At 45.1% G+C, this 17,169-nt stretch overlaps 1 protein-coding gene across 3 annotated transcripts in view; it reads left to right on the top strand.

Moving 5' to 3' along the window:
* The first annotated feature begins 838 nt into the window (after window positions 1-838).
* Window positions 839-17,169, top strand: part of ZNRF3 (zinc and ring finger 3) — a 183,194-nt gene continuing 166,863 nt past the window's right edge. Inside the window, exon 1 of one of the 3 annotated variants that reach the window (XM_039505811.1) lies at window positions 839-894. The gene's annotated coding sequence lies outside the window, so the exon portion shown is untranslated. Of the gene's footprint in view, window positions 895-1,630; window positions 1,811-17,169 lie in introns of those variants that run through there. The other 2 variants (XM_039505812.1, XM_039505810.1) reach the window with 2 other exon arrangements.

Below are 17,169 nucleotides of genomic sequence, written 5' to 3'. Positions count from 1 at the left end.
GAGCCCGCCCTGGGTACACACTTTTGCTGCTCATTATGCCATTTCCCATCAATCCAGGAACTATGCCAGTTTTTGTGGGTTGTTCAGATAGACTCTGAGCCTGACTCCATGTTAATCTGCTTGTGAGTCACCTACGGAGGAATTGGGGATTGGTCCTGCTTTGAGCAGGGGGTTGGACTAGATGACTGCCTGAGGTCCCTTCCAACCCTGATAGTCTATGAATGGACATGTGCAATCACTTGAAGGAAAAATGATTACCTACCTTTCCAAAAGTGTTGTTCTTTGAAATGTGCTGCACGTGTCCATTCTACCAGGGCCGGCTTTAGGAAGTGCGGGGCCCAATTCAAACAGTTTTGGTGGGGCCCCGGCAGGGATAACTTAAAAAAAATGTAAAAAAACCACACGGGGCTTGTACTCACCGGGTGGTGCTCCGAGTCTTCGACGGCACTTTGGCCGCGGATCCTTCACTCGCTCCAGATCTTCGGCGGCACTGAAGGACCCGCTGCCAAAGTGCCGCTGAAGACCCGGAGCGCCGCCAGGTGAGTAAAAATTAAAAAGGTGCCTCTAGCCAGGGAAAGGATTCTCACTGGGTGCGGGGCCCTCTTAGGCGCGGGGCCCGATTCGGGGGAATTGGTGGAATAGGCCTGAAGTCTGCACTGCATTCTACAAGCCACCTTCCTTCCCGTCTCTAGTAAAGTCTAGGACTAGGTGGTAAGAAGGAAGTGAACCGGGGGGAGGTTCCATCCTCTTAGACTGCTGGCAGTGGCAGGCAGTGCCCCTCTGGCCTTGACAGGTATTGCTTCGGAAAAAGGTTCTCTCACTACTGCTGAAACAGGCACATACCTACACTGTGGACATGTGCAACCCCTCTCAAAGGGCAACAGCTATGGAAAGGTAGGTAGCAGTCTGTTTGGTAAGCAGCAGCCCATTTTAGGCATCCGTTTTCAGACTAAAACCTCCAAGAACTATTACTTTGCTTTCCGGTATGGGCCGTCGCCTGCTCCCTGAGTGCCCTGTGAGTCGCCCTCCCCTGCACCGCAACACTTCACCTTTTTTTTCTTTTTTTTACCTCAGGCTCTGACCTGCCAGACTCAGGCTCTGCCTGAAGCCAGGCAAGGCCAAGTGTCCAGGCCTGATCCTGCACGTGCCTACACGTGTTCTTCTCCACACGGTCGGGAGCCCCCTGGAGCCAGCGGAGCCTCCGTGCCTGGAGCTGAGCCGGGCTGGTGGGGACCGGGAGGGCCCCTCTCCGCCGCCTCCCCCGAGAGCCCGGCTCCGCCGCGGCTGCGACCGTTGAACGAGTCCCGAGGGGCCCGGTCCGGCGGCGCGGAGGGCGGGCGCGGGTCAGCGCGCGGGGGCGGGGATAACCCCGCGGTAGCTGTCACGTGGAGCAGATGAAAGGGACGCGGCTTGGCAGGCAGGCCGGGAGCCGGAGCGAGGGGCAGGCGGAGGCGCGGGGCTGGGCGCCGCGGGGCAGAGGAGCCGCCGCCGCCATGGGGCGCTGACCCGCCCGGAGCCCCCGGACCCGGAGCCGCTCGCGAGCGATGCGCGGCGGCTGGGCGCTGCCCCATCCCGCCGCGCGATGAGGGGCTGCGGGGCCGGCGCCGGGCCGGCCGTGCCGCCGCCGCTGCTGCTCGGGCTGCTGCTGGCCGCGGCCCCGGGCGCCGCGCTGGCCAAGGAGACGGCGTTCGTGGAGGTGGTGCTCTTCGAGTCCAGCCCCAGCGGCGACTACACCACCTACACCACGGGGCTGCAGGGGCGCTTCTCGCGGGCCGGGGCCACCCTCAGCGCCGAGGGCGAGATCGTGCAGGTGAGCGGCGGGGCTGCGCCGGGCGGGCCGGGCCGGGCCGGGCTGGCCCGGGGGCTCCCTGCTCCCAAGATGGCTCCGCTGGGCCGGGAGCGGCGGCCGCACCGTGCGCGCTGCGGGCGGGCAGGGCCCGCGGAGCTCGGGCTGCTCTCGGCTCGTCGGGGCGGCCGCCCTGGGCATGGGGGGCTCGAAGGGCACCGGGGCGGAGCCGGGACGCGCTGCCCCCGCCTGCCCCTGGGGGGTCAGCGCCCCTCACCTGCTGTCCCCGGGGTGCGAGCGGCCGGCGGTCCGGGGCGGCTCGGCCTGGCCTTTGCGCCCAGGCTGCGGGGGCCGTGTGCGGCGCAGACCGTGCCCCGCGTGTGGCCCCGGCAAGACCTCGGCTCTGGGGTCCGAGCATTGGTGTCCCACGTGGGCAGGGCACTTGCCCGAGAAGAGGGCTCAGGACTTGGCCATTGGCAAGCCCGTGGGATCCCCCAGGGCACTGGGCTGCCCCTGTCTCATTGCGTGCCCCTCAGTGGAGGGAGGTGACCGTGGTCATGTACAAAGGGCCAGTTTGGTGTAGTGTAATGCTGAATTAAACACCCCCCTGACTGGCCTTGCTGCTTATGCCTCTGCAGTTTGGACTTCTGGCTGGGAACTGGGGGATAGTTTCCCTCTCGCTTGTTTTAAGTACTTAAATAGGAATGGGAGAACGAGGAACTCTGAGGCTGCAGTAACCTGGAGATTTCACCCTTTCTGACAGGGCCTCCACCTTGTTACTAAATAAGTCTGCATTCCAGAGGAAGCTTGATATGGAGGGATTAAAAAATACTCTATTTGCAGGGCTTACTTTGTCTGAGATGTTAACGACGGCAGTGGTGCTGACCTACTGCTTATGATTGTTGTAACTGGATGCTGTTTCTTTTTTGTCTCACTTTGCAAAGGCTTTGGAGAAACTCTAGTAGGTCTGTGGGCATAAATTATATTGCCAAGGTTGCTGGTGGTGGAAAGAGTTTTAAAAGGGTTTGGTATCTCTTTGAACCTACTAAAGTGTTGTACACATTTGGGTATTGCTAGCGTCTCACTCACTTCCCTTTCCCCTAAGAATAACAGTGATTTGAGTTGTTTTGGAGTTTTGATTTTATATCCTAGAGAATATTTCTGCAAAGAAAATGCATTGAGATTTCTTTTCTTCAGGTTCTGAGTGAATCTTGCTCGCTATTATTAATTATTGCATAGAGTCAACAGTTGAATTTTTCCTGCATTCTTGAAACATGTTATGGCGTTTCTACTCTAGCACATTTTGAGAAAGGGCCTTTGCACTTCCACCAGCGACAGCAATGATGAGCGTGCACAGGGCACAAGTGACTTTACTGCTGTCCTGTATCTAGCTGTTCTGAGCCCAATTAGATACAGAGGTAAAAGTGCCTGTGCCCTACTCTTGGGGAACTGCATTCATGGTAGTGCAATGGTGAGAGTCTCTTCAAAACATGTCACAGTCGGCCAAGCTTGCATGGAAGGGATTTATAAGTGATCTTTGTACCATGCTGTAAAGTACTGCAACTTTGTCTGGCTAGTTGGTTTTTGCATGAGTAGAAATGGTTGATCACTCTAGGCTGCAAAACAGAACATTAAAACTTCAGTATGCTGTGTGATAGCCTGTGCCAGGGGTTCTCAATCTTTTCCCACCTCCACCCCCATCTCATTCAGGAGGACACCCACCTGTGTGGGGCTGTGTGCTGGTGCCTGATCCCCACCTGGGCTGCTCTGACAGACTGCATGAGCACTCAAAGGAGGCTGGGAGAAGACAAGCAGCTGCAACCCCAGGCACCAGCAGCAGATGGGGGAGTGCCACGGCTTCCCACTCCATGGCACCACTAGCCAGAAGAGCAGTTGCCCTGCTGTGTCTGGCTCTGGCTTCCTGCCTAAGATCTGGCCAGAGGGTGAGGCTTGAGGTGGGGGTTGAGGGAGAGGAGGAGGTGGAGGGTGTATGGAGCTGCTTGCAGGACTACCCCACTTTGGGTAAGGCACTGCAGTTTTAGGGGGGCAACACCCTTGTGCCCCCTGAACTCTGCCCATGGGTTCAGGGCTTCAGCGGGGTGGGGAGAGAGCTTGGGGTTTCAGCCATGCACTGCTCCTGGCTTTGGAGGGGGAGAGAGGGGAGCTCAGAGTTTCAGCCCTGTGCTGCCCCTGGCTTCCGCCTGGCTTCCGTGGGGGGTATGTGCAAGGGATGGGAGGTGTCAGCCCTGCATTGCCCCTGGTGTCCAACCTGTGGGTGGGTGCCGGGCCTTGGGTTTTCAGCAATGGCCCCTTGAAAGGCCCAGTTGAGAACCGTTGTCTCATATGATTCACATACACAACTCCTGTAGAAAGTGAAGGAGGAAATATTTAAGTGTAACATGTTCAGTTTGTTGGAGAAAGCAGTCAAGAAGTTATGGTTCTGAATTTTGCTGATTTATCGGTTCTTGTGGTGATTACCCATACATGTGCTAAAGGTTCTTTGCAAAATTACTAAACTTTCTCTAAAGCTTGGATTTTTGCTGACTGTTCCTGCTCACCCTGGTTGGTTTGGCATTTTTAATATATGGTCAATGTTTGAAATTTTTTATTTGAGACTCATCACAGAGAACTGATGAACTTGCTGTTTTGATATTTTAATACGTTTCCTAAGTAGCTCTAGAAATTTATGCAGTTTCTGATGCAAAAATGTTTGGTTTTAGCTACCTTGTTCTTTCTGTGGGTCACTTTGTTCTATGTATTCACTAGTCCTTCACTCAGAGCTAATCTCCAGTTAGCTATTTAATACAAAATTAAGCTTTAGACACATCACTTAAAACTATCTTTATTCTTCTAAGCAGGTAGATAATGTCAGAGTTTAGCAGAACCAGGCTAGTCCCTATTCTATCTGGAACTTTTGAAGTGCTTATCTAATTCCTTTGTAGTCATTAGCAATTGTTGACTTAATTTTTTTCTTTTGGCTAGGCTAAGTAAAGAAAATTGACTTAAATGGTATTTTAATAAGTTGACTTGTTAAGTAATCACTAATAGCTGTCCTTATTTCACTTACAGTGTCTGTGGAGTTGGTTTATTTGAGCATGAGCTCTGTATAAAAATACTGATTAGTACGTTTTCTTTTGTAGTTCAGAGACTATTCTTCCCTGTTCCCTTCTTGGCTTTGTTATGGAATTTACTGTGAAACCTTACATTTTCTAAGTGACAAAACTTTGTCACAAGAAGAAGAGTTGTGAAATCAGATTGCTGATGGAGGGGAAAAACCCAGTGGAGCAATGAAGCAATTCAGTTTACTTTAAACTCTGCTTGTAGGGGATGGAATATATACACTACTGGAAAAATCAACTTTGTTAATTTTTGCATGGTAAATATTTGAAAAAATGGGAGATTTTATTCTTACCATGAAAATTTGCCATGAGATGAAACTTTGAATGTGTTGTCCAGAGGAGGCACAGTATTGAGAGAACTTTAGAGACTGTCTTGCTTTTTAAATATAAATGTCAAAGAAAAATACATTTTTAAGGCTTGAACTGGCATAACTAGAAGCAAATGTGTTAAGTGATTTTTTGTGTGTGTGTGTGTGTGTGTGGCTTTTTATTATAATATGGACCAGCTGATTTGCCTAATACTTAAAAACATGGGGTGGGGGTTGGGAATTAATGAAGCAAATTTTTGCTTTTTACACTGCTCATAATTTTTTTGCTAGTGGTTTTGTGCACACATGTATGCAGCCGCTACTTAACTCCCAAGCTATACTGTGCTTTTAGATTTCAAGTAAGATTTTAATTTATGCTTGTAAATAACTCCTATGAAGGTATTTCAGCCACCAGAGGGTGAAATATGCCAGATGTCACTCCAAAGCAGGTAAAACTAGCACCATCAAAATCACTTCCTCTGTATGCTCAGGTGCTAGACCACGTATAGCATGTCTTACCTGTAGTGTGGATTCCTTGCTCTTTTTCCTGTCCCTTCTGGTGAGTGAATTGTATGGTGTCTAAACTTGTTTGTACACTTTAATAATTTTCTAAATTGCTTGCATTTTTAACAAGTTTCATAGATACCTACTCCAGCTTTGGATCATAATCTGAAATTCTGCACAACTTGGAAATGCAAATGACCTGCCTAGTGATGTTAAAGATCTATTTAACTGTAGTGAGTGGTATATCCTTTGTTTTAAACAAATTGAAAAATACTCACTGAAGAGATGACTTTTAGAGTGGAGATGTATTTCTCATTCAAATTAAACATTTAGAAATGTTTGAGGAATGAATACAAGGAAATGTGGGTGTTTGTGCAACCTCATGACCATATTTGTTTTTAATTGTTTCATTTGCTCACTGGTCTTGAAAGCATTAGAACAAAACTATCAGAAATAAAAGCTAAATGTGCATTAGCTTTTTAAATGTATTTCTTTTAGACAGAAAAAAGCGATACACTAATGATGTTTCTCCTGTTACTGGGACTGAGTCTGGCTGGGGTCAGGTGGGTCTGGGGTAGCTTTTCTGAAGTGTTAAGAATTCACCTCTTTATGGCTGGAGTTAAGAGTTTGGTAAAGCATGTCCTTTAGGTCTTTGTGCATCTGGTTACCCTTAAACTGACTGACGGTCTGATCCAGCAGTTGTGTATTGGCAACAAATGATCAGAATATTCTATATGCCTCAGAACAAAATCCTGTGGGCTTTTTTGGGAGGAGTGGGATGGGGATGGATGTGAAGAATGTTGATAGGAGAGTTGGAGAGTGAGGAGGTCATAGATGAGGCTTCTCAGTAGGTAACCACCAGAGTCAAGTGATCACATCTTGACTGTGTCTACCTTCAGCCCTACAAGGATGGGCAGGCAGTGGCCAGCAGAGAGAAGAGGACTTGGTATCGACTGGAAACTCCTAGCCACATGGAACTCCAAGTCCTCAAGTGTAGAAACTGTAAAGATACTTCTGAAGGTCCAGCTAGTCCAAGGGAACAAAGAGATGTATGAGTCAGCTGTGAATGGCACTTCTGCCCTACCAGTAAGAAAATCAAGCTTGTCTGCAAAGAGTTCTTCAGCCCTCTAAGGAAGACAGATGATCCTCGCTGGGGATTTAATACTCAAAGAATAGAAAGAACAACATTTTGCAAGGGACAGGTGGATAACACAACAGTATGCTACTTTCCTGGAGTCAAGACACAAGATGGCACTCTAAGATTGGATAGCCTTTTGAAGTCCATGAGGAAAAGATCCTTTGGTGGTGCATATTGGCACTAATGATGCTGTGTTGCAGGATATCCCACAGATAATTGATGACTCAGAAGTGTGAAGAACATCCTATTGATTTTCTTGGAGATTCTTCTTGTCCCATGAGCAAAGGAAGACAGAAGATAGAAGATTCCTTAAGTGAACCACTGGCTAAATAAGTGATGTAGGGTGTATGATTTTGTTTTTTGTGGAACACTGGGGGGAGGGGGAAGGGGTGTACAGTCTGGATGGCCTCCATCTGGAGGAGGGGCCTGTACAGTTTGGATGGGCTCCACATCAGCAGAAGGGGGACCAGTTTTCTCAGTGACAGGCTAGTTAGAGTAGGCAAAAGTGGATTAAACTAATAACAAAAGGGGAGCATAAAAAGAAGGAAGATATGAGCTCTCAACACAAAATAGAGATGTTTAGAAGAAAATCAAGGAACCAAAGGACGTGAAGAGCAGAAATTATTTAATTTCCTATACACCAATGCTAGGAGCCTTGGTAACAAATAAGGAGTTGGAATTACTCATTTATAAACTTTTTTTTTAAATTTAGTCTAGTTGGTATTATCAAAACCTGGTGGGATGATTCCTATTGTTAGAACATGACAAATCAATGATTATAACCTACTTAGGAAGGATAAAATTGGCAAAAAGGGAAAGATGGGGGGGGCATGGAGTTTCCAAGTCACTGATAAATTGAAAGGAAGTGATTGTGAATGGTTATGGATGAATGTCCTAACAGAGAAAGTAGAAGATGGGACCGACCTTGGTGTCTACTACAGACCACCAAATCATAGCAGGGAACAGGCTGGTAGGTGTGTAAGGTGCCAATCTATAATCTATGAGGAAAGAGTCTGTGTGACTAGGGAATACTTCAGTTTGAGTGAGGTATGCTGGAAGTCTCAGGCTGCCAGTATTCAAAACAGCTTTAGAAATTCTAAAGATAGATGACTGTTTGACTCAAAATGTGTTGCATCCAAAATGAAGGAATTCTATACTAGACTTCATCTTGACAGATGAAGAGTAACTTCCACTTATCTAGTTCTGTGGTAACTTAAATACAAGTGATCATAACTTGATCCCATTTATAATGTTCAAACAGAATAAAGAGCAGACCAATGGGACATATAGTAGGTGCTTTAAAAGGGCCAGTTCCACAAAGGTGATAACAATTATGAGCCAAATCAGTTGTAAGGAAGAATTTAATTAGAAAAATGTAAACAATTCCCAATTATTCACAACACTTTTCTAGAGGGCCCCAAAAGGCTGTATTGGTTAAAAACCAAGCTGATTTATACAGTAAGTGAAGACAGCTATAAAATATATTAAAAAAAAATGGAAGAAAGGGGAAGCTGAAAATAATAAATAGAAATCAGAATATCAATTTTCTACACTTTTTAAGGGAAGCTAAGGAACACAAGGAGAAATCCATTACCAGCAGAGTTAAGAACAGCAAGAAGCTGTTTAAGCATATTAGGAAGGGAAAAAAACCCCTAAAAATGGAATTGTCCATTAGATGGACATGATAGAATTATCAATAATAAAGCAGAAGAGGCAGAAGTGTTCAATAAATTTGTTCTATATTTGGGGGAAAAAAGAGAGGGTATAGCACATCACATGAATGCACTCATTCCATTCCAATAGTATCTCGGTAGGATGTTAAACAGCAGCTACTGAAGTTGGACATTCTTAAATCAGATCATTTACATCCAGGAATTTTAAAAGACCTGGCTGAGGAGTCCACTGGACTGTTAATGTGGATTTTCAGTAAGTCTTGGAACACCAGGGAAGTTCCAGAAGTCTGGAAGAAAGCTAATGTGCCAATATTTAAAAAAGGGAAATGGGATGACCTTGGTAATTATAGGCCTGTCTGTCTGTCATTGGTCCCAGATAACAGAGTGGCTGAGAATTAAGGGGAGTTAATATAATGAATGCCAATCAACATGGGTTTATGGAAAATAGATCATTTAAAACTAGATGTTTTTTGATGAGATTACAAGTTTAATAAAGATAATAGTGTTGATTGTAATATACTTAAACTTTTGTAAGGTATTTGCCTTGGTACCATGGCATTATGATTTAAAAAAAAAAAACTAGCAAACACTAAATTGATGGAAAAACTGGCTGACAGACTTCAAAATGTAATTATAAACAGGGAATGATGGTCAAATAGGTGTGTTTCTAGTGGGGTCCTGTGGGGATAGGTTTTGGGACATACACTGAATAACACTTTTATTAATGACCTGGAAGAAAAGATGAAAATAGTTACTGATAGAGTTTTCAGGTGACCCCAGAATTGGGAATGGTCAATAATGAAGAGGACTAGTCGACTCATACAGAGCGATCTGGATCGCCTGGTAATTTGGGTGCGAATGAACGATATGCATTTTAATGTGACTAAATGTATGCATCTAGGAACAAAGAAGGTAGGCTATATTTACAGGATGGAGGACTCCATCTGGGAAGCAGCAACTCTGAAAAATATTAGGAAATCATGGTGGATAATCAGCATCGCACAGGGCACTCGTGTTCAGCTGTGGCCTAAAGGGACAATACAATACAATTTCTTGGATGCATAAAGAGGGGGATCTTGAGGTAGGAGTAGAGATTATTCTACCTCTGTATTCGTTACTGGTGTGACCAGTGCTGGAATACTTTGTCCATTTCTGGTGGTCACCACTGAAGAAGGATGTTGATAGATTGGAGACGGTTCAGTGAAGAATCATGAGAATGAGTAATGGATTAGAAAACATCTTTATATTGAAAGACTCAAGGAGCTCAGTTTATTTTGTTTGATCAAGTTGCCCCTTAATCTTCTTTTGTTAAAGTCTAGAAGGACCTGTGTGAAGAACAAATATTTAATAATGGGATCTTCCATCTAGTTGAGCCAGTGGTGGGCAGTTGAAGCTAGACTGGAAATAACCGCATTGTTAAAAATGCATGCCTTATTAATCATTGGGCCAGTTCACTGAAGGTCATGGTGAATTCTCAATCACTGGCAATTTTAAAATCCGGATGAGATGTTTTTCCAACAGCTCTGCTCTAGGAATTAATTTAGGGAAGTTCTCTGGCTTTTGTTATATAGGAGGTCAGACTACAAGATTACAGTGGTCCATTCTGGCCTTGGAATATGTGAATCTACAAAATCTGGAATGTCTCTCTGTCTTAAAACAGAGCAGTAAATAAATTATGTTGCTCGTGAGCTTGATTCTCTTTGCTGGCACAGGGAAGCATAAATGACACCTCCCCTGAGCCAGCAGAATCAGCTGTACCCTGTCTGGGAGTCACTCTTGAATGGAATGGCTGCAGTGGAAACATCATTTGCTCATCTATCGGCCACACCTATCATGTTGTTGCTGATCAATACTGCCTGTTTTTGAGGCGTTGCTTGACACTTCTGACTGTGGCTTCCCTGGTGAATGTGAAGTATTTCATGTATGCTGTCACAAGTTTCATCCTCTCTGAAACCCACTGCTCGGGAGCTTCTTCTTGGTTATGCTGGCAAAGGCTGGAATAGGTCAGCATTGAATCTGGCCTGATATCTTGCGTTTCTGTGTTTGAACTATTGTTTGTGCGTTTTGTTGTAGTTATGTCAAACCACAGTTTGTAACCTGTTTGTGTGTAGGTTGGTTTTTTTTGGGGGGGGGTAAGAGTACTCACTTACGGTGCTCCAGTAATAAGCGTCTTGGATTTTATCAGAAATATCCTCTGGAGGTTGTAGGAGAGTTGTGAGTTATTTCTGCCAGCGTTTGACAAAACTTTGTGTTAAGTTCATAGATTCTAGGCCACCTCAAGAGGTCATGGAGTCCAGTCCCCTGCCCTTATGGCAGGACCAAATAATGTCTAGAGCATCTGATGAAGTGGTATTCACCCACGAAAGCTCATGCTCCAAAACATCTGTTAGTCTTTAAGGTGTCACAGGACTCTTTGCTGCTTTTACAGAGCCAGAATAACACGGCTACCCCTCTGATACTAGAACATCCCTGATATACATTTATCTAACCTACTCTTAAATATGTCCAGAGATGGAGATTCCACAACCTCCCTAGGCAATTTATTCCAGTGTTTAACCACCCTGACAGTTAGGAACTTTTTCCTAATGTCCAACCTAAACCTCCCTTGCTGCAGTTTAAGCCCATTGTTTCTTGTTCTATCCTTAGAGGCTCAGGTGAACAAGTTTTTTCTCCCTCCTCCTGATGACACCCTTTTAGATACCTGAAAACTGCTATTGTGTCCCCTCTCAGTCTTCTCTTTTCCAAACTAAACAAACCCAATTCTTTCAGCCTTCCTTCATAGGTCATGTTCTCTAGACCTTTAATCATTCTTGTTGCTCTTCTCTGGACCTCTCCAATTTCTCCACATCTTTCTTGAAATACAGTAACCAGAACTAGACACAATACTCCAGTTGAGGCCTAACCTGCGCAGAGTAGAGCGGAAGAATGATTTCTCATGTCTTGCTCACAACACACCTGTTAATGCATCCCAGAATCACGTTTGCGTTTTTTTTGCAACAGCATCACATTGTTGACTCATATTTAGCTTGTCGTCCACTATAACCCCTAGATCCCTTTCTGCCATACTCCTTTCTAGACAGTCTCTTCCCATTCTGTATGTGTGAAACTGATTGTTCCTTCCTAAGTGGAGCACTTTGCATTTGTCTTTATTAAACTTCATCTGGTTTACCTCAGACCATTTCTCCAATTTGTCCAGATCATTTTGAATTATGACCCTGTCCTCCAAAGCAGTTGCAATCCCTCCCAGTTTGGTATCATCTGCAAACTTAATAAGTGTACTTTCTATGCCAATAGCTAAGTCGTTGATGAAGATATTGAACGGAGCTGGTCCCAAAACAGACCCCTGCGGAACCCCACTTGTTATACCTTTCCAGCAGGATTGGGAACCATTAATAACTACTCTGAGTACTGTTATCCAGCCAGTTATGCACCCACCTTATAGTAGCCCCATTTAAATTGTGTTTGCCTAGTTCAGCTCTTTGTGCTGCCTGATGACCAGAACTTGATGTGTCATGGTGCTGCATTTGCTGTGATGGATGTTAGTTGCACATTGTAATTATGTAGTCTCCTGGCTGGTTAAGGTGGGGGAAAGGGAGAGCAGAGTTTCTTTTTCTCTCTAATACAGAGTAAATGAACAAGCAAACAAAAAATAATCTGGCAAGCTTGTTAAATATAGCTACTTGTTTAACCACAGCAGGGCATCACCCTTTCCCTGAACCTTTGCTCCGTTGCTACCCCTGGTGCAACTCTGCTGGTGGAAGAAGTACTGTGGACTGGCTGCAGCATGGAAAACTCTAGGAAAAGAAGCCTAGTGTAGACCAAGGCCAGGAATGTTGAGTCTAGTCTTCCCTGTTTTTTGCTCATTGTCTCATTACAGGAGCAGAGAATGTGCTTTACCCAGCTTTTAAATGAAAGTGGAAGCATATAGAGTCTAACAAATACTTGGTATTAGAGTATTATTTGTTTAAATAGTTTAGAAATAAAATCCAGAGCTTTAAGTAGTCTGAATTAAAAAAAAAAACACCCACTCTTCAGTTGCTTGTCTCACTTCTTGGGTCATGTGATGTTAGTCTACTTACTTGTCAAGTTGCCTTTAGTCTCTCAGGAAAAAAGATTAAGAAAATTTCAAATGTTTAGAAGGCCCTCCTTTTTCCTGTGCTGCTTTTTCCTCTGGATAATCCTCAGGTGTTCTCTATGCATCCTAAAGGCGGCAGGGGCAGATTCCATGGTTATTCTTTTACAGGTCACCTTTAAATAGTGAAACATAATGGGGACAGGGTTCTGACTCTTGTAAAGAAGGTAGCTGGAATAAAAGCTACAGCTAGGAGAGAAGTGTGGCAATGATTGCATTAACAAACTTTTTTGCTTCTCCTCCAAAGTTTCATTTCTTGTCTCTTCATTCATCCATAGTTAAAATAAGTGAAATTTTGTCTTGCTCAAATTGAGAGCCTATAGGCTAATCAAAATTAGGAATTGGAATTATTCATGGCTTTGAGTTACAAGCATGTTGGTTATTTTTGGCAGTTATCTTTTTAATGTGAAGATAGCTGGGTTTTGTTCCACATCACTGCCAGATGCCTTAATTGTAAGGCATTGCTGTAGTGCCACTGCTACCCACAGCTCCAGACATCAGCTGAAGCATAGTCCTCTGGTAAATTGCTTGAGACCCTAGGCCCAAAGATTAGCACATTCAGCGGCAGTGATCTGTACTCAGAATTGCTTTGTTTTCCTGTCTTTGGAATTTGGGTTCTTGGAGTTGAATACAGAAGTTTCAAATTACTACTTATTTTAGTAGAGATGGGATAGAACCTCTAAACTTGTGGCCTTTGAATAGCAAAGTGGGAGGATGGAGAAGAATGTTTGATCTGCTTGCCTCCATGTTGGATCCAAAGTCAGAAGCATACCTTGATTAATGTTGCGTTTAAATTTCCATTTTCAGCCACTGAATCTGAACACTGCTCCTGCATCAGCCTCAAAGCTGAACTCCGCCTAAACCTCATTTTGGATTCTCTTAGCAATCTCTTGCCCCATTTAATGTTCTATCACAGGGGTTCTCAAACTGGGGGTCAGCACCCCTCAGGGGGTCACGAGGTTGTTACATGGGGGTTGTGAGCTGTCAGCCTCCACCCAAACTCTGCGTTGCCTCCAGCATTTATAATGGTGTTTAAATATATAAAGTGGTTTTAATGTATAAGGAGGGGTTGTGCTGTGTGAAAGGGGTCACCAGGACAAAAGTCTAAGACCCCTGTTCTATCAGTTAGGGTGGTTGAGTGAAAAATCAAAGATGTTTATTATTCATGGCTGCTCTCTGAAGAAAATCAGAGCAATCAGGGTTCACACATTTCTTCCATCAGCAGTGGAACCCAATAGTACCAGCGCCTTACTAATTTCTTAGTACTTGGTGAGCCAAAATTCAAGTGCGGTGTTGTAGACAGTGTCATCAGAGCAACCAGGAATTGTTCCACACTTTGACCAGTTACTCGTATCTCTCCTCTACTAAACCAAGCTTGGTGCAATATTTTGCTTTTTCAGCCTCCAATTCCTCCTTGTTTCTACCCTGTTCTAGATATTGTGGCATTGAGACTGCCTGTGGGGATCTGCTCTGGCTTAAGCAACTGAAATCCTCACAGTACTGCACTCCTCACATGTGTAATAGCATAGCACGTACAACTGTAAGTTTCAACCAGAGACTCTTATGAATTATTTCTTTATTTAGGCTACATGCCAAGCACTGAGACACAAACCAGTGGTTTTAAAATGTTCTGTGAGCTGGCAGGACCTGTTAGTGTTTGTCTGATATGAGTAGGAGGTTGGATATGTCCGCATTATATTAGCGCTTTGCCAGTCCTCACCCCAGACTGCTGGGATTTCTTACCAAGGTGCTGTGCCTGTATCTTGTTCGGGGGCTCAATCTTTATTATCTGCCTCTTCTGGAATAATGCAGATGTTTCTGCCCACAACCTCCTTAATGCTTTAGTAGTAGAAGCCTGATACTTCAGCCATCTCCACTGCCTCCTGGCTGCTGCGAAGGGGAGGCATTCTCATTGTGAATAGTACCAATGGCAGTCTCTTCTGATGTTGAGAGCCCAGCTGTCTGAAATTGACTGGAGTCACAAGTTTTGCTAGTGACTAGTGTTCTGAGCAGCAATTGTGGAATTGAGCAGAGTCCTGTTTGTTCCTAAGCCCCCGTAAATTAAAACTCTGAACAAGGTGCTAAGTGTATATCTACACTGCAGTTTGGTATCTGTGGCTGACCCTGCCTCATGGGGCTTGGGCTAAGGGGCTGTTTAATTGCAATGTAGATGCTTTAGGCTTGAGCCTGAGCCCAAACATTTACACCACAGTTAAACAGCCCCTTAGCTGAAGCCCTGTGAGGTAGTAAAAGGTAATAATTGGAGATATACCAATCTCCTAGAACTGGAAGGAACCTTGGAAGGTCATCAAGTCCAGCCCCCTGCCTTCACTAGCAGGACCAATTTTTGCCCCAGATCCCTAAGTGGCCTCCTCAAGGATTGAGCTCACAACCCTGGGTTTAGCAGGCCAATGCTCAAACCACTGAGCTATCCCTCCCCCCAACTTGAGTTAACTGGGCCAGCTCCAGGTCTTTAATTGTGCACTATAGATGCATCTACACTGCAGACACCATTTTAATAGCTGTTTAGTTTTTTACTTTGCACTACTAGCAGACTCAGGAAGATAGTCCATTTTAGTGCATGTTGGGAAAGATTTTTTTTTTTTGCTAACCCAAGGGTCCCAAATTTTTTAAATTCCAAGACAAAAAAACTACTTAATGCTGAGAGTACATAATAGTAATGTAAGGGTAAAAAAAAGTCACAGGGGTGTTATAGGATAGTTATAACCAAGCATTACAAACCAAGGAAATTCAGTTACATTTGAGATCCAAACATCTTAAGGTACAGAAATGTGCAGTAAAGGCACTCTAACAACCTAGGCCGTGCAATAATCCTGCAGTTATGGTGTCCAGGAAGCTCATGTTGGTGTGGGAGTGCTGTAGAGCATTGGCTTTCAAAATGCGGGTCGTGACCCAGTACTGGGTTGTGGAACGTAAGGCACTGAGTCATAAGAACGGCCGTACTGGGTCAGACCAAAGGTCCATCCAGCCCAGTATCCTGTCTGCTGCCAGTGGCCAATGTCAGGTGCCCCAGAGGGAGTGAACCTAACAGGCAATGATCAAGTGATCGCTCTCCTGCCATCCATCTCCACCCTCTGACAAACAGAGGCTAGGGACACCATTCCTTACCCATCATGGCTAATAGCCATTAATGGACTTAACCTCCATGAATTTACCTAGTTCTCTTTTAAACCCTGTTATAGTCCTAACCTTCAAGTTCCTCAGGCAAGGAGTTCCACAGGTTGACTGCGCTGTGTGAAGAACTTCCTTTTATTTGTTTTAAACCTGCACTGCTGATTGGGCTGTTAGCCAGGCAGCACTGCTGACAGGACTTTTAAGGCAGGCTAGTCCCTACCTATTCTGACACCGCGTTGCGCCCTGGAAGTGGCCAGCAGCAGGTCTGTTTCCTAGGCAGGGCGGGCCATGGGGCTGTGTGCACTGCCCCTACCCCAAGCACTGGCTTTGCACTCCCATTGGCTGGGAACCAGGGCAGTGATGTCTGCAGATGGCCCCTGGAGCCTCAGAGCTTTGCCAAACAGTAGTGAAGTGACCTTCCAAAATCTTGATACAGAGCCCAACATCTATTCCTTTAAACGGGTTGGTCAAAGAGGGGCTTTCTGGGGGTACAAGTCGCTATCACGGTCCTTAAGCTAGTAGTTGACAGGTAAACACTTCAATCTCTACCTGAAAGTTTGGAGCCTGTACTGAAGACCTTACTCTGCCAGGACATTGACAGAACCATGACCATTTCCTCCCTTTTTAATGCTGAAATTGAGGAGAGTACAACTGGCTCTGAGGGACTGAATTATTTAAAAATCCCAAAGATTTAGAGGCATGCTAAAACACGAATTTCTCCAACTGGTTGCATGTTTAGATTTCTCACTTGTGCATATTAAGGCTGGATCTGTATGAGCAGGATGGATTAAATGTAATTACAGCCTGCATGTAGATAGCTCAGTGGTTTGAGCATTGGCCTGTTAAACCCAGGGTTGTAAATTCAGTCCTTGAGGGGAGCCATTTAGGGATCTGGGGCAAAAATCTGTCTGGGGATTGGTCCTGCTTTGAGCAGGGGGTTGGACTTAGATGACCTCCTGAGGTCCCTTCCAACCCTAGTATTCTAGGATTCTGTAGTATTGCCAGCAGTTGTGGCCAGTAGTGCCACAAAGATAGAATTGGCGCACATCCTCACTGCGCCAAGCACTGGCAGATATGGAGTCACCCTGTCCCATAACCACTATAGCAATGAAAGTAAAGGGCTCCTAAAATGGTACCAGGAGAAGCATGAAGAAGAGAACATGATTTGGTGTTGCACTTTTTGCTGGAAAAGAGACACTGACAGCTCTACTGCAAGACAGTGTTAGAGAAAATCCTCAAGCAGTTGTATAAAACCACTGATTAGCATACATAGTAATTTTTCCTCCAGTTTATACCATTTTGCTGTGTAACATATATTTAAAAATGCTCCCTTTTTATTACAGTCTTCTAGATATTTGTTCTGAGACTTCAAAG

This window comes from Mauremys reevesii, linkage group 18, assembly GCF_016161935.1.
Source record: "Mauremys reevesii isolate NIE-2019 linkage group 18, ASM1616193v1, whole genome shotgun sequence".
Lineage (NCBI taxonomy): Eukaryota > Metazoa > Chordata > Testudines > Geoemydidae > Mauremys > Mauremys reevesii.
This window is presented reverse-complemented; position numbering and strand designations above follow the sequence as displayed.